This window comes from Triticum aestivum, chromosome 3B, assembly GCF_018294505.1.
Source record: "Triticum aestivum cultivar Chinese Spring chromosome 3B, IWGSC CS RefSeq v2.1, whole genome shotgun sequence".
Lineage (NCBI taxonomy): Eukaryota > Viridiplantae > Streptophyta > Magnoliopsida > Poales > Poaceae > Triticum > Triticum aestivum.
The window spans coordinates 809,690,805-809,708,290 of record NC_057801.1 but is presented as its reverse complement, the minus strand read 5'-3'; the positions used below and the strand labels follow the sequence as shown (position 1 = coordinate 809,708,290).

Genomic DNA, 17,486 nt, shown 5'->3' with positions numbered 1-17,486 from the left:
AAATTGAGAGAGAGAGAAGCAGCAACAGGTTGGAGTTCAGAGAACTGCAGCAACGGGGTTGAGAATTGCTTCAGAAGAAGTGCAGCAGCAGTGCTAGGAGAGATGGGACAGCCGCAGGCAGGAAGGAGCAGAGAGGAGAGGCAGCAGCGCCAAGGCAAGATTACTACAGAACCTACGACTAAGTCAAACTATATATTTTTTATGGGCATACTCGCGACTTGAATCCTTCATTTTTCAAATTTGAGCATTGGCGCATATCCACTGTATGGATTAGTCATATTATTAGGCTGGGTCAGTATATTAGTAAATTTGTCACATATACACAGTTTGTCGAACCAATTCCAATAATAATCAATAGACGCATATCTCTGAAAAAAAGGAACACACATGCATACAGTGGAAGTGTCTCGAGGGCCAAACTATTCTGGAAACTATCATAGCAGAAATCATATTTTTCTAAATCTAGACTAACAGGGGATGTACGCACACGTGGGCTGATCACCTGCACAATCAAATCTTACTACTGGACATTGGTATCGTCTGATGCTTCCCATCGAACATCAGCCAATTTGTGATTTACCATTGCCCTATGGACTCGACATCCCAGCTATCTTGCTCTGGCAGCTTAGTGGTACCAGACCAAATGCTTGGATGCCTGTTCTGGAATTTGTTCCAAATCTGTGCCGCTCCCTAGGTGGACTCATAGAAGGTTGACCAATGTTTTGTAAATCAGTTACAGCATACATACACTTCGAAAAATGCATAGAACAGAAACTGCATTTTTGAACTTGCATTGCACTATGGAAGAAATTGATGATATTGTCCCCAAGTGGTCTAGGATAACATGATGATCAAACAAAACACTAAGTGATTAAGTAGTAAATTCTTAAATCAGTATTTCAATAAAACAACATCTGTTAATTTGGAACTATTTGATATTGTTGATTGTTCGTAAGTCCATTTAGTTAGAGAAGGTTCTCAATCGGATTGCCACCCCGCTTTCATTCAATTAGGTTCAGCAAATTCCTGTTATTACCTTGACAGTGCCCACTCCTGGAGAGAGTTAATATTTTTTGCAAGAAATCTCTCTGTTATAAGTGGTCCAAATTTATCTATATGTATCACGTATGTCCCTAATAATAGAAAAAACATTCTGGTCCAAATTTATCTATATGTATTACGTATATGTCCCCAAATTTATCTACATGTATCACCTATGTCCCCAATAATAACCTTTCTCTGATTTCTGAGTTTCAGAGGTAGAGGGTAGAACAATTAGAAAGTCAACAAAGTGCTAGATGAATCTGATTGGAGAACAAAAGACAACAGAATATCTTGTGCATAATTTATCAATTATATGTCCAATTAGTACTGTCCAGTTAAAGGTCAAAGCTAGAATCATAGATCTTACAACTATACTTCAGAAAAGAACCATCCAATGTCAGAGTTTTATCATTGCTAAACGTCCAGATCTCATATCATACAGTGATAATCCTCCTAGATTAGGATTATACCAAATTAGTGAATGAATAAAATAACTACAATTTGGAGCTTCAAGTAAATCAAACAGTTAACTTAATTCTCTAGTCGACGACTATGTTGGTACCTGAAGAATCATTCTGCCCGTGCCGTTAGTTCAGCACCTTGGTCCCTTGTTCTTGGCGTCTCCGATCCCAAATCTCCAACCTGGTAGCGAATTAGCATGGTTCAGTTTAGCCCTTATCTATACACTTGAATCAAATAAACATGCAAACATGGCATTTATAGAACAGAGGTACACCACAACAGATGGAAACTCCAAGGTGTAAGACTATTTTTCAGAGAAGTGTCTTGTTTTTTCTTTTTATTGAGAAAAGAGAATCATCTTGTTCAGATAACATACAATCGGGCAAACTTTAAACCACACGTAATAAGACCAATCTGGCTGCTTTCCTAGACTATCGTTTGCTAGGATTTTGATAATCATGAAAAACAGGAAGCTTGAGTATCCTCCATTCCTCCAAATTTGTTTGGAGCATGGAAGTTTAGAATCCTCCTAACTGGTCAATGACGGGTGACTCCCGCCTAATTCCCCTAGCTTTGTCCTAGGAAAGCCTAAGTTTTAGAAATTAATGTCTAATATGCATCACAATCTCAAGAGATTCTTCTGATAATAAATTCTTTTTGCAAAATATATATATGTATTTTTCTAAGGAAAGAATCTAACTGAATCAACGACTGCATAAAGTTCTTTAGTAACACACAGTTGCTTTATTGTACATATATCTGAGGCCAAAATAAGAGACATGAAATCATACTGCAGAAAAAGAGGAAAAGAAACCAGTCTCCAACTGTATGTAAACTAAGAAGAAGGTGAACACTACATGCTAGGGACTAATCAATGCTAGGGACTAATCAATCTCAGGTCAAGCCAATACATTGGTAGAAAATAGCAAGGCAAATGGAGAAAATTTGAACTGACCCTGGTCCTCCTCTGGCCGACCATCCATTGGCTGCTGCTCCAAGTGCGCGGACATGGACATGCATACAGTCCTCTCCGAGTAGCCTCCACGCATGACCTCCTATCCCATGCGCACAGTGAGCAGCTGCTCATGCAGGCATTGTTAGACTGTATTTACATGTGTATATTGTAACGTTGTATACCACCTCATTATATATATATGTGATAGGCCACCCCTAGAGGGTTGTGCCGGTTCCCCCCAAAGCCTATTGTCTTACATGGTATCACGCTAGGTTACGTCCGCTTCCGCCTAAAAACCCTAAACCGCCGCCGCCGCGCCCGCCGTCGCCGTCGCCCGACTGCTATGACGTCCGCCGCTGCGTCCGGCTCCACCGCCACCGGTTTTCTGCCGGCCTCCCTCGCGGCACTTCTCTCGAGGCCGCTGGATGCCGCCTCCCTTCAGGCGCCGATCGGGACACGGAGCGTCGGCTCCCTCTTCGCGCTCCCGCCGGCTGCTACTTCGCCCGGGCAGGCGCTTGTGGCCCACACCGCCGCCGCCCCGTCAACCGCGGCTGTCGCGCCCTCGGCCACTGCGCCGCTGGTGGCGGAGGACGTCGCGCTGGCAGGCTTCGCGGCGTCAACCGCGGCCATCGCGCCCTCTGTCACCGCGCCGGCTGCCCCTCTGACTGTCTCCACGGTGGTCTCACCTCAGCCAGTCTCCTCGATGGGATCGCAGCCGCCGCCGCCGTTTCACTTCGGCCATCTCATCACCATCAAGTTGTCGTCGGACAATTACATCTTCTGGCGCGCACAGGTTCTTCCGCTTCTTGGGAGTCACTATCTGCTTGGCTATGTCGACGGCTCTCTCCCTTGCCCTCCTGCGCTGGTTGACAGCGTGCACGGTCCGGTCTATAATCCGGCTCACCGTGTCTGGACAGGGCAGGATCAGGCGAACCTCTCCTCCATCCAGGGGTCGCTCTCTCCGGCCGTTGCTGGGCTTGTTGTCTTCGCCAAGACGTCCCACGAGGCATGGACTATTCTTGAGCGCTCGTTTGCGGCACAGTCGCAGGCTCGTGTATCTGGGCTCCGTCGCCAACTTGGGGAGTGTCAGAAGCTTGACTCCACCGCCACTGAGTTCTACAACAAAGTCAAGAGTCTCGCCGACACGCTGGCCTCCATTGGACAGCCCCTCACCGACTCCGAGTTCAACTCGTTTATTGTCAATGGTCTTGATGAGGAGTATGACGCCCTAGTCGAGATCATCAATGAGAGAGGCAACTCCACGCCCATGCCAGCACACGAGGTCTTTTCACGCCTCCTGCTTACTGAGCAACGAGTCGAGACGCGCCGATCCAGGGGCAACGGCGCCCTCTCGGCAAACGCCGCCACCAAGGGTGGTCGCTCCTCTGCTTCATCCAGGGCTCCTTCGGGGCAGTCACCACCACCCTCCTCGGCCCCTCCTCCTACTGCGACGCTACCAGGGGCTGGCGGTCCACGTGTGTGCCAGCTTTGTGGTCGCGATGGGCACTGGGCCTCGAAGTGTCACAAGCGCTTCCAGCGGGGTTTTCTTGGTCTCGGCAATGACGGGAAGGATACATGCAACTTTGCTCGTCAGGTCGCCATGGCTGATCGTCCGCCGCCGCAGAAGCCACAGGGACACACTCAGTCCTACTCCATTGATCCCCACTGGTACATGGACTCTGGGGCGACAGAGCACCTGACCAGTGAGATGGGGAAGCTTCACACTCGTGAACCCTACCATGGCTCCGACAAGATCCACACCGCCAATGGAGCAGGTATGCACATCTCTCATATTGGTCAAGCATCACTTCTTACTAGACATGCCAATAGGAGTCTTCAACTTCGCAATGTTCTTCGAGTTCCATCTGTGACACGTAATCTTCTTTCAGTTCCTAAACTCACTCGTGATAATAATGTGCTTTGTGAATTTCATCCTTTTGATCTTTTTATTAAGGATCGGGGCACGAGGGACATTCTTCTTAGTGGGCGGCTCTGCCAAGGTCTCTATCGTCTGGAGCATCCTGGCGTCGCTCGCGTCTTCAGTGGAGTTCGGGTATCTCCGTCACAGTGGCATGCTCGTCTTGGTCACCCGGCTACACCTATTGTCCGGCATGTTTTGCGTCGTCATGAGCTTCCTAGTGTGTCTAGTAATAAAGATGTAGCAGTGTGTGATGCTTGTCAGCAGGGGAAGAGTCATCAACTTCCTTTTTCGGAGTCCAGTCGTGAGGTGAAACATCCTTTAGAACTTGTGTTTTCAGATGTATGGGGTCCTGCTCAGACTTCTGTTAGTGGTCATAATTACTATATCAGTTTTGTTGATGCTTACAGCCGCTTTACCTGGCTTTATCTTATCAAACGTAAATCTGATGTGTTTGACATTTTTGTTCAGTTCCAAAAACATGTTGAACGCCTTCTCAAGCACAAAATTGTTCATGTTCAGTCGGACTGGGGTGGCGAGTATCGCAACCTCAACTCCTTCTTTCAGTCGCTTGGGATCACTCACCGTTTAGCATGTCCACATACACATCAGCAGAATGGTTCAGTAGAACGTAAGCATCGTCACATTGTTGAAGCTGGTCTGACTCTTTTGGCCCATGCATCTGTTTCGTTTCGTTTTTGGAGTGATGCTTTCATCACTGCATGTTTTCTCATCAATCGTACTCCCACTCGTGTTTTGAATATGAAGACTCCCATTGAAGTTCTCCTTAATGAACAACCGGACTACACCTTTCTCAAGGTGTTTGGGTGTGCTTGCTGGCCCCATCTCCGTCCATATAACAAGCGTAAGCTCGAGTTTCGTTCCAAGAAGTGTGTTTTTCTTGGTTATAGCTCTCTTCATAAAGGATACAAATGTCTTCATGTGCCCACTAATCGTGTCTACATCTCTCGGGATGTTGTGTTTGATGAGCATGTTTTTCCCTTTGCCAAACTCCCTGTGTCCACTACCGAGCCACCTGTCATGCATTCATCCTCTGTTGCTTCTGACCAATTTGATGATGTTGCATATTCTCCTCTATTGTTGCCTAACCATGGTGCAGGCACTGGTCGTGGGGCTCGTTTGGAGATTCTGGAAGTGCCATCTTCCTCTTCGTCGCCATCGCCTTCATCCTCGGCACCTTCTGTTGTGCATGAGGAGCACATGGCGCCCCTGCATGTCCTCGGTTTCCGTGCTCATGCACGGCCGATCGACGTCCTGGCCCGGTCGCCTCTGGCTTCTGGGCTGCCTTCGCCATCGTCGCGCCCTGCAACCCCGCCGACTGGGCCGGCCTCCTCGGTCCCCGTCTCGCCCAGGGCGTCGGGGCAGTCATCACCAGGCCTGGCCTCGCCCGCCCCTGCCTCGCCCAGGGTGTCTGGGCCCTTCTCATCAGGGCCGGCCTCGCCTGCTCTCGCCTCGCCAAGGCCGTCTGGGCCGGTGTCACCGGAGCTGGCCTCGCCCACTCTCGGTTCGCCCATGGCCTCTGAGCCCCTGTCGTCGGGCCAGTCTTCGCCATGCAGCCCGGAGTCGTCTGTCCCGAGCTCGCCTGAGGTGATTCCTGCATCTCCGGCGACCGTCACGTCTCCGTCACCTTCGCCTCCGCCGGCTCCTGCTGCTGCTCTACGTCCACATACGCGCAGTCGGAGTGGCATTTTTCAGCCTAAGCAACGTCACGATGGCACAGTTGCTTGGTTAGCGGCGTGCATGTCTGCTGCTCTCGCAGATCCATCCTCTGAGCCACGCACGTATCAAGCTGCTATGCGCATTCCTCATTGGAGAGAGGCCATGGAGCAGGAGTATCAAGCGCTTCTTCGCAATCAGACATGGACTCTTGTTCCTCCACAATCACGGGTAAATGTCATTGATTCCAAATGGGTTTTCAAAGTGAAGAGGCATTCTGATGGGTCCATTAAGCGCTATAAGGCTCGTCTGGTTGCTCGTGGTTTTCGACAGCGTTTTGGACTTGACTATGAAGACACCTTCAGTCCAGTGGTCAAGCCTACTACCATCAGACTTCTTCTCTCTCTGGCTGTTACTCGAGGTTGGTTTCTTCGTCAGCTTGATGTTCAAAATGCTTTTCTTCATGGTGTCTTGGCGGAGGAGGTTTACATGCGCCAGCCTCCGGGTTTCTCTGATCCGGATCGCCCTGATCATCTCTGTCGTCTGTCCAAAGCAATTTATGGTCTGAAGCAGGCTCCTCGTGCTTGGCATGCTCGTCTTGCAATGGCTCTTCGTGCTCATGGTTTTGCATCATCAACTGCTGACTCCTCATTGTTTCTTCTTCAAAGGCCTGAGGTTACTATGTACTTGTTGGTCTATGTAGATGATATCATTTTGGTCAGCTCCTCTCAGTCGGCTGCTACTACGCTTGTTCGCTCACTTGGTGCTGATTTTGCGGTCAAGGACCTTGGGAAGCTTCATTACTTTCTTGGTGTGGAGGTTACTTCTCGTGCTGCTGGCCTTGTTATGACGCAGAAGAAGTACTCTCTGGATTTGTTGCAGCGACCTGGGATGCTTAAGTGCAAACCGACGACTACACCCATGTCTACCACTGATAAGCTCAATGCTGTTGATGGTGTGCTTCTTTCTTCTTCTGATGCGACAGAGTACATGAGTATTGTTGGTGGGCTCCAGTACTTGACGATCACGCGACCAGACATTTCCTATGCTGTTAACCGAGTCTGCCAGTATCTGCAGTCACCCCGTGACACTCATTGGTCTGCTGTTAAGCGGATTTTGCGCTATATTCGTTTCACGGTGGCTCATGGTTTGCATATTCGGCCGTCTGACTCTGGTTGTCTTTCAGCATATCCTGATGCAGACTGGGCTGGCAATCCGGATGACAGGCGATCCACGGGGGTTATGCTGTCTTCTTTGGCTCTAACCTGATTGCCTGGAGTGCTCGGAAACAGGCTACTGTCTCGCGTAGCAGTACTGAGGCTGAGTATAAGGCTGTGGCCAATGCCACATCAGAGATCATCTGGGTACAGTCCTTGCTTCAGGAGTTAAGTATACCCCAATCACAGCCTCCTGTTCTTTGGTGTGATAACATCGGTGCTACATACCTTTCTGCAAATCCGGTATTCCATGCCCGAACGAAACACATTGAAGTTGACTATCACTTTGTGCGTGAACGTGTCTCTCAGAAGCAACTACAGATCAAGTTTATTTCTTCCAAGGATCAACTTGCTGACATCTTCACCAAGCCATTGCTTTTGCCACAGTTTGAGACTTGCAGGCGCAATCTTACCCTTCTAGATTCATTAGAAAGTGGCTAAGATTGAGGGAGGGTGTTAGACTGTATTTACATGTGTATATTGTAACGTTGTATACCACCTCATTATATATATATGTGATAGGCCACCCCTAGAGGGTTGTGCCGGTTCCCCCCAAAGCCTATTGTCTTACAGGCATCGGTAATCAAAATTACGTTAAATGACTCTTCTTCTCCCCCCCCCCCATCCATCTTACCAATTCAAGCTTGCCGCTGCAGGCAATGGCATATCTAATAGCAATATGCCATATGAACACCATTGAATAACTGAAAGCAATAGTCTTGGGTCACCTTACCTGGCACCTAGCGTCTCTCCAAGAATTTATCATCAAGCTTGATTGCATACTATAAGGGATCCATGTGCAAGCTGAAAATTGTCAGTACAATCAAGTCTATTTGTACCATAACTGTTCCCTATATCCACGGATACTTGGAGTTTGGATCTGATACATAAATATATCAAATATCAGTTTCAGAAAGGTACATACTATAATCTCTACTATCAAATATCAGTTTTTTACCTTGGTGCTTCCCCAACGGAGCTGCCGGATAGAGGACCGACCCAGTGTTCGTGTATCATCAGAATCGCGTGGTGCCTTGAGGCTCATGTACGGGTGGGAGTTAACTCTACATCAAAACAGAAAAGATCATGATAGGAATAGATTAGCTGGCAAATTCCGCCGGTGAGGAGCACCGAGGCATGAACCGACATCGGCAGCGCCCTCCATTAATCTGCTAGGCCGGGGGCGCAGAGGCCCACCTGCGGGAGAGGCAGGGAGGCGGCCATGACACATCGTTCTGGAGGGGAGGCTACCATGGCATGGGACGGCGGCGGCTGAGCGCGGCGCCGGCGCTCGGGAAGACGGCGGACCATGGAGGCGCGTGAAGCGAGGCGGAGACGCACGGATCTGGTCGCTCCCAGGTCAGATCGAGCCGTAGTGGAGCTCCACATCAGGATCCATGCTGCCGTTGTTTCTGAAATAGAGAGATACAAGATTTGAGAGAGAGAGAGAGAAAAAAGGAAGGGAGAAGGGAGAAGAAGAGAGATAGGGCGCGTGGGAGCGGTTACTGGACGACGGCTGGAGGTCGGCAACGGCGGCGCGGGATGCCGGCGTGAGGAGCAGTCGGCAGCGGCGGCGCGGAACGCCGGCGTGAGGAGCAGGCCAGAGGGAGAAAACCGGGATGGGGGAAAGAAAATCGAATGGGTCCTAAGAGAGGTGGGACTGGGACGGGGGAAAGAAAATCGGGGGGTGAGGGGATCGTACGAGAGGCTGGACGAAGCGCGGAACGTAAGGGGGGAAACGAAACACTACGTTTCTTTTAGATAGTAGAGAAATGTGACCAGTGGGACCACATGTCAGTTAGAAAGAACACGCACAAAAAAGAAAATAGGATGTGGCATATACTTTGCCGAGTGTCGTTTGTCGGCTCTCGGTGATGTACACACTAACTGACGGAGCCGTCTGTTACGGACGGGCATGCCACGTGGCTCCTCTTTGCCGTGAGTTGCTCTCGGCGTCTGTAGGGTTTGCCGTGCGGTGCCTCTTTGCCGTGAGGCAGTGACGGCAAAGAAGGCAGTTTGCCGTGAAGCTAGGTTTGCCGAGAGTGACTCTCGGCGTTGTTTTCTTTTCAGAGTGTCTGTGTTTTAGCACTCAGCGAAGAGCATGACACCCGGTGTACATCAGAATTCCAGTAGTGCTAGTCGACCATGGGGGAGTGTAAATTCTCGAGTCACCTAGGCCATCCAAACTTTCTGTTTTCATATAGTAGTAAATAGCTCCTTTTCAAAAATAAATAAACAAGAGAACATTTGACCTTGAAACTGCAGCTCGAGCCAGTATTGCTCAGTGTAGTACGTGCGATTTGGAGTCGGTTCCGATAGGTCGTGTTAGAAAAACTTTCCAATCAAGCGACCAGTTTGTATCCGGATCCAACTCCAATCGATTGTGCATATCTTTCCCTATTTTACTAATAAAGCACGGAGTGCTTCTGGTCGTACGTCGTCGTCACTTTTGCAAAAAAGCCCCTCTATTTTCAAGAATTCAACCCGCAGTCCCTGTTTAAGTGGATCGGGGAAAACGATTCGTTTTTGCACAAAACACCCTGTCGTTTGGATTATTCAACCCGCGGTCCGAGCAAATTTGGGTAAAGAAAAAAACACGACCAAAGGAGGAGAACGGGCTCGCCTCCTCTCCCTCTCGCTCAAGTCCTCGCCGCCGCCGCCACCACCCACGCCGGCAGCTTCCGGCGAGCTCCGACGCCGCGCAGCACGCCCCCCAACTCCCCAGAGTCCGCTCCTCCCTACCCTCCGGCCAGATTCTCCGCTCCCGGCCTCTACCGCCCGCTCGAAACGCCACCCCCATGGCTAGGGTTTCGGGCAGGGCTTCGCCGACGCGTCTCCGGCGGCCCAGGTTCGTCCCTCCTTCCTTCTTGGCTGGGATCCACCACCCCTACACCTCACATTCTCTTCATGTCCTCTGCTGCAGATGCAGATGGAGCACGCCATGGGAATTCCCCATCCACCATGGTCGCCGCCATCAAGGGCTTCTTCACAGAGATGTGGAGGACGCCATGGACCTGCAGCTCCAAGGTTCTATCTTGTCCACATCCCCTCCCCTCCCCTTCCCGTCCCTTCCTCATCTCGTTTCCTTCCCTTCCCATGCAGGTCAACAGGGAGGAACCCTAGCCATAAGCACCTCCTCGGATGACGCCTCTGCTACACCAAGATAGGTCAAGCAACCCCCATCTACTCTCTGTCTCTCCCATTAGCACAAGTCCAGTTTTATTTTGAACAAAATTCTGCTACTACACAAACAAGTCCATTAACAGATCTATTTTTATTTAATTGATATCCTTCCAAACACAAACAGTGTATATATGATGTGCTATTTTCATTTTTGTGCTTTTATTTGTAAGCTCATAAAATAGTTACACTAGAAATGCCATGCAAGTTCTTAGTGAGCGAGTGGATTACACTTGTGTAAACCCAAAAGTGGCAGAGGCGAGTTTCCTCTTAAGCTTTGTAATATTCCTTATTTCTTCTTAACAGAGATATATATGATATCTACATGGCTGCTATGCTACTTTTTTTGTGTGATGAATCATTGTGAGTTTCGAAGAAACTTCCAATGTTACCTCCGCCAAGTTTGCCGGCAGAAGAAGCACATCCATTGAGCCGTTCAATGTCGCCTGCGGTGGCTACACCAGAGGTATGTATCCCCTTGAAAGCTAATCAGTTGATAGAAATAGAAGCCCCTATTTCAGTTTATTGTTTCTGAATTGGTGCTACTTCTGATGGCTCTTGTTTCAGTTTATTGTTTCTGAATTTATACTTTGAATTTAGTAGATAGAAGCCCCTGAAATTTGACCCATCTATTCCGGATGCTTCTTGGTCTTTGGAATCTCCAGATTCATTGCTTCTTGGTCTTTATTTTGTTGGTGAATAAATTGTAGTGCAGTAAATAACACAGAATGGATCAGAGTGACTTGCGATTTTTTTTAATGTCTAGGTGAATAACAGAATTTTTTCAATTAGACATCGGATGTTTAGTGTATTCTACAAACTGACTGCAGGCATGCAACATTGTTGAAGGGCAAAGGTACTCTAAGAAGCTGAATGATAAACAGGTCACCAACATACTTAGAGCTTCCTTGGGTTTGTGGAGGACATGTCTGGTTTCACAAAGTCAGTTTCACTTTCACGAAGACAGTGGAAATGCAGAAAAAGGAAAGCATGTGGATTTAGAAATTTCAGCATTGTAGAGCTCAATTGAAATGGAAAACGGGATTTATAGCATCCAGCTAGAGTGGTGATTCGATTTTTGATGATTGGTACTTTGGTTGTGAGGTCGATGAAGACATGAGATGGATTTGGTCGGGGCAGTGGGTTTGCTCGCGAGGAGGTGGGAAGGACGAAGATAGTGGAAGAAGCTTGAGATGATGGTGATATTACTGACTCAATCCTTTATTAGCTCTATTTTGTGTGGATCTTTCAGGTGCATGAATGATAACTTGTGCAAAACTACGCTTCCCTTGTCATTTGATAATTTTTATCTTTATGGTGCTCATAACATATTTTTCATCTATAATTATAGGAGTTTGTTACCTTCTTTTGGTCGAAGAATAAGATGTGGGTAATATATGCATTGCCGACTTAGCTTAACATTTTTTGAACAGAATTTCTATAAATTTTATACAAGTATTGTGCTGAAGTCCGTGAAATAGGTTAATGGCCGAGAGTGTTTATAAGTTATCAAGTCGAGCACATAAGTCTGGAAGTAGCTAATTTTCCTACTGAAAAGTAGATACAGATTTCTGAAGACATGAGACATTAATACATAGTATACATAGCAGTCTTCTTAATTCTATGATTCTTCATACCTTGAGGCTGTTAAACATCTATGCACCTTTCATTTGATGAGGTACATTCAAATTGGGTCTGTTTATAACTTTGATGAAAGAAAATTATCTTCCCTTAGATGGTCAAGGTTCCAGAGATCATTGATATGAAAGAAGGCATATATTTGATTCACGGAATTGCCAGTAGTATTGGAGCGAGCGTGAGTATCAATTGCTCGGAGAGGAAATCATGAACCGCGATCAGAATACTGAAATATATCTGATCTGTGTGTGTATCCTGGCCACTTGATTACCGAGTACTGCCGTTTGTCTTCCCATTTGATTTCTCATATGAAGCTACTAATTTTGACAATTCCTTTTATTTTACAATGCTATTGCTTTTGTTTTCCTGTGGAAAATAAACTAGAGGGAATTAACGATTTGTTTTTCTTTAGATGTTGTCGGTCGGGTGTCTTCTGCTACTGAAGTTTTACCACCATCTGGTGGTGCTTGAGAGTAGAGACGGCATACTTTCATCAGCAGTGGCCAAACCCCCAGCACCGCTGGTGCTGTACACCCCTGTACCCCTCGACATCCAGTGCCTCGCGTCTGCCCAACATGAACACCTCCTCAATATGTACATCTCTGAATTTTGCCATTGCTAGAGAAAGTAGAGCATTGTTTTACTGTAGCTATAATTTGAGTTTAGAAGATATACTCCTCTCTTTTTGACGTCAATTTTTTCAGTTGACTTCTCCGTCCAGTCTCATGTCTTTCTCTTTAGCAGGGATAGGTGAGTACTAAACGAGTAAAAATGTCCTTCTCTTTTTCATATTTCTTCCTTTTCCTTACTACTTTTGTGGCTCCAAATCTCATGATGGCTCTATGTCTGTTCTTTTTGTTGACATGGATTTTACCCTGAAAATTTTCTTCTGATCTACAATGTTCTGCCATCTAAATTTGTCTGTATATTGTGAATGAGTAGACACTGGTGTAGAAACCCAATCGGATGAAATTACCGACTACAGAGAGGTGTAATTATTAATTAATTTCTTGCTTTAAAAGATATGCAACTAGCAGAGTTTCTTATTTTTATCAATTGGATTACGACCGAAGTGAAGAACTTATGTGGACAGTCTGGCAGATTTCAGTGGCAAGATTTTTGTACAATTACAGTAGCAGATTTCAGAAATTTGTAGAGCACATGATTTACAAGAACAAGATATTCTGTCAAGGTGTGTACTTTTTACCCATTGCACTAATCTTTTGCATTGAGCGATTGGCTAAAAGAAAGTATTTCCTTTGGAATAATCTTTCGTGCACTCACAAGTATAATATCTCCATTTCGTTATTTTCTGATTTTCCGTCAGTAGTATTTCTTTTAGCTACTATTTGCCCTTGGATAAATCACTCATGCTATTTTAATGAGGTTCATTCTAGCCGTTTGCTCACGAGAACAGAAACATTTTATCTGTTGGCTAAATGAAAGTACATTCTTTGAATTTGCCACTTTTTCCTGCACTTGCAGGTATAATATCTCCATTTCCTGGATTTTTTATTCTTCCGTTAGTAGTATTTCTTTTAGCTACTTTCTGCCATAGCATAAATCGCTCATGCTATTTTAGTAAGATCCACTCCTGCTCTATGCTCACTAGAACGGAAAACAAATATTATCTGCTTATTTTAGTGTCGCATTTCGCTCACAGTATTCATGGTCACAGATAAAACAGTAATAAACTCCTTTCTCTGTCAAACTTACGGAGTACAAAGTTGTCATGCCTGATCAGCAAAAGATTTGTGCTTCTTTGGCACATATATATCACAGTAGAGTATATGATTTTCACATTTCTTAATTTAAAATTTTCCTTTTTTGGCACAGCCATGGATATCAACAATCAGTCAAGCAAAGAAATATTCATGGGAGATATACATGGATCCACAAGAATGTGCACCGTATGGCACTACCCTTTTGTCATCGAGCCACTATCACATTTTGGTCAGCAATCAGTTCAAGCAATTCTCAGCGCCATTAGTCAGAAGTTGGAATTTACATCTAAGCGAACAATACATCAAGCAACAGAAGAAAAAGTGGTCATCTCTTTTTCTTGGCACCAAGATGCCATACAAGCATTCAGACTTCGGAATCGCACACGGAGTTTGCTCCGAAACTGCTTCAACTAAGAAATATGGGAATTTCTCTGAGCAAACTTTGTTTGATGTTTTTGTTATCGATTTAAGCTGCACAGGTGGGGTCTCAGACTCTCAATACAAACTGTCCTCTTTCAAATCAAGCTAGCTTTATATTTAATATTTATTATATGCTAAACACTAAGCTTCTTTTGGTTTACTCATATTTAGGCCATGGATGCGGCCTAGAACTGCTGTCGTCCCTGTCCTGCGATGCGCCGACAGCCATGGACCAGCCGCGCGAGTAGGAGCACGCCACGGCGGCTGCCATGGATGCGGCCGAGAACTGCTACCGCCCCTGAATTGCAGCCGCGCCGCACCTGCCGTGTGCCCCTATCCTGGGCATGAGGCTGATGCCGCCCAGTGCTGCCGCTGGGGCGTGCTACTACTCGCCTCTCCGGTCCGCTGGTGCCTCCCGCTCGGGCGGCGTACCAGGCCGACGGGGAGGCACTGTGTGCGTTCGAGCTGCTGCTCGAGTCGCCTCGTGAGTCGCGACCACTGTTGGACCCGACGGAGCCGCCGGCTGCGCGCGTCCAGGGGAGGCCAGTGCGGGAGATGGTCCTCCTCGACTGTCCACCAACACCAAGCGAACACCAAGTCTGGGAAGGCCGCAAGGGGGAGCACTGGAAAGACACGCCACCGCCGCCGCAAGGGTTAGCCTCTGCTTCCATGTTTCATGAGGGCGGCGCCATTGTTTGGACTTGTGGTGCAGCTGCTGCGTCCTGTTCGAGAGAGAAAAGAGAGGGTGATGAGAGAGAGGGTAGAAGGAGAGGGAGAACCGCAGAGGAGCTGGCTCACCGGCGAGGTCCTGCTGCTGCTTCAGATCTCCGTGCGGGGGGTCGGGTTCGAGCTCCTGCGAGCACTCTCGCCGCTCGGGCGCCTGGTATATGGGAGACTGTTTTGTGCAAGGGAAACTGAAAACGAGATGAAGATTCAGGCTTTTACAAAGGATAAAAATAGACCACGTGTAAGCACACCAGACAGTACGTGCACGCGTCGCTAAGCACTGCTCGGGATGTCACACGAAGCCACCAGACTTCACACGCGGCGACCACGCTGACCAAACGAGCCACATGAGCAGGGGAGGATTATTAGAATCAGATCGGGTGCACTCCACAACAAGGAGGAAGGAAAGATACCGGCCAAACCAGGGCAGAACCGACAGAGGTGTATTTTGCTGGCACCGATTTTACATCCTGATGTGCATGCAATAATAATTGGTAGCGCCCTTGGATTAACATGCACTTGCATATTAAATTACTTCCAGCCTAACAATAATTAGCGGGCAAAGCAAATACCAAAATATGACATGTGCAGAAACTGGAATCAAAATTTTGATGCACATACAATTCTCAAAAAAATTGAATACGTGTCAATGTTTCTTCCGTTGCAACCACGGGCCTGTTTACTATCAATGCAGTTTGATCAATTCTACCAGATAGTACCTCCGTGTGGAATTAAAAAGCATGTGAGCCAATTCTCTGGAACCAAGGCACGGTGCAGCTTTTAACATAATTTTTATCCCGTTGCAACGCACGGGCCATTGTCCTAGTATATATATATACCTGCCGGCGGCCGGCCCACGTTACCCAAGCCTCCCATTGATCGATCGAAGAACCGCACCCAACGAAAACAAGATCGACGGAGAAAGATGGAGGAGGCGGCGGCGGTAATGGCGGTCCCGCTCCCTGACGAAGTGCTCCGAAAGGTCTTCCTCCTCGTCAAGGACATGGTGGCCCTCTTCCGCTGCGCCACGGCGTGCAAGTGGTGGTGCCTGTTGAGTCAAACCTGTCTTTGATGCATGCATGGCTATGCATGCTTGGTTACAGCGGCAGCAGTAGCAGTTACTTAGCCAGGAGGTGGAAATAACATGCAGCTGCATGTCGGCAAGAAAAGTAGTAGCGGCTGCATGCCTTGGTAGTTAAGGAAACTACTAGTAGTAGTAATTTACTATGGTAAAAGCTGAGCAAGCTAGTCGTCAGCAGTGATGTAATCTAGGAGCTTGACGTAAGCTCATATATATAGTTAGTCGGTTCAGCTACCTATAAAAGGAGCTGCATCCCGGTTGTAAAACTCAGGCCATTCCAATTTCATTACAAGGCATTTCCTCCTTCTAGTACCACCGTGTGTGCTCCAAGCCTCAAGTGCTGTGTACTAGTACTACTACTACTACGTGTGTGTGTGTGTGATACACTAGTGAGTGTGTGAGTAGTACGTGTGTGTGCTCATCCACCGGTCATCTATCAGTGTACTCGAGTGCTAGCGAGTAGTTCTGGGCTGTCAATTGGCATCAGAGCCTCTGGTTGTGGTAGCCATGGCCGGTGGTAAAGGAGTGCAGCAACGCACCACCTCGGGTGGTTCCCAGTCGCCGGCTCCGGAGGAGCGGCGAGGGCGCAGCCGCTCCAGGCGCGGCCATCGCGGTGAGGTCGTGGTTAGGGAGATCGTGCGCGAGACCGCGGTCAGTGGTAGCGTACCCATCACCTTCCCGATGCTCACGCGCTCGAACTACAGCGAGTGGGCGTTGATCATGGAGTGCAACCTCCATGCGGCGAGCCTCTGGGCTCCCATGGAGGACGACTTGGTCGAGAGAAAGGAGGACAGGAAAGCCGTGGCGGCACTCATGCGCGCCACGCCGCCGGAGATGCACGGCATGCTCGCGGCGAAGGCAAGCGCCAAGGAGGCGTGGGAAGCCATCCGTACACAGCGCCTCGGCAGCAACCGTGTGCGCGAAGCGAACGCACAGAAGCTGCGAGCGGACTTCGAGAACATCGCCTTCAACGAGGGCGAGCTCGTCGACGACTTTGCCATGCGGATCTCCAGCGTTGCGTCACAACTCCGCGCGCTCGGCGACACCATGGACGACGCGAGAGTCGTGCGAAATTTCTCCGCGTCGTACCATCTCGCTTCGCTCAGGTAGCGGTCTCCATCGAGACCTTTCTTGACCTGAGTGAGCTCTCCATCGAGGAGCTCACGGGCCGGTTGCGGGTGGTTGAGGACCGCCTTGATGACGGCCGCGAGAGCTTCGGCGGCGGACAACTCCTATTCTCAAAGAAGTGGGAGGCGAGGAAGCGTCAAGGACGTGGTGGCGGTGCCCAGAGCAGCAGAGACGGCGGTCGCACCCAGGGTGGAGCCGGGCGAGGTGCCGGCAACGACGACCGAGACAAGTGCCGATATTGCAGCATCAAGGGCCACTGGGCCCGTGAGTGCCGCAAGAGGATGGCTGACGAGGATGCCGCGGCCGCGGCGAACCT

General features: G+C 48.3%; 2 long non-coding RNA genes across 9 annotated transcripts; one reads left to right on the top strand and one right to left on the bottom strand.

Moving 5' to 3' along the window:
- Positions 1 to 1,401: 1,401 nt before the first annotated feature.
- Positions 1,402 to 8,928, bottom strand: LOC123066762 (uncharacterized). 2 transcript variants are annotated; one of them, XR_006431432.1, is made up of 6 exons: positions 8,780 to 8,928; positions 8,421 to 8,685; positions 8,232 to 8,337; positions 8,007 to 8,153; positions 2,462 to 2,585; positions 1,402 to 1,686 (listed from the first exon to the last, which is right to left on the bottom strand). It is a non-coding gene; the product is annotated as an uncharacterized lncRNA (long non-coding RNA). The 2 variants fall into 2 exon arrangements; XR_006431431.1 differs by having other exon boundaries at positions 8,471 to 8,685.
- A 792-nt stretch (positions 8,929 to 9,720) lies between these two features.
- LOC123072578 (uncharacterized) lies at positions 9,721 to 15,214 on the top strand. Of its 7 annotated transcripts, XR_006435261.1 has the most exons (9): positions 9,721 to 10,121; positions 10,197 to 10,300; positions 10,376 to 10,440; positions 10,760 to 10,919; positions 11,284 to 11,652; positions 12,189 to 12,365; positions 12,504 to 13,283; positions 13,928 to 14,294; positions 14,407 to 15,214. It is a non-coding gene; the product is annotated as an uncharacterized lncRNA (long non-coding RNA). The 7 variants fall into 7 exon arrangements; XR_006435258.1 differs by having other exon boundaries at positions 12,189 to 13,283; XR_006435260.1 differs by lacking the exon at positions 12,189 to 12,365 and having other exon boundaries at positions 11,284 to 11,705.
- The last annotated feature ends 2,272 nt before the right edge of the window (positions 15,215 to 17,486 follow it).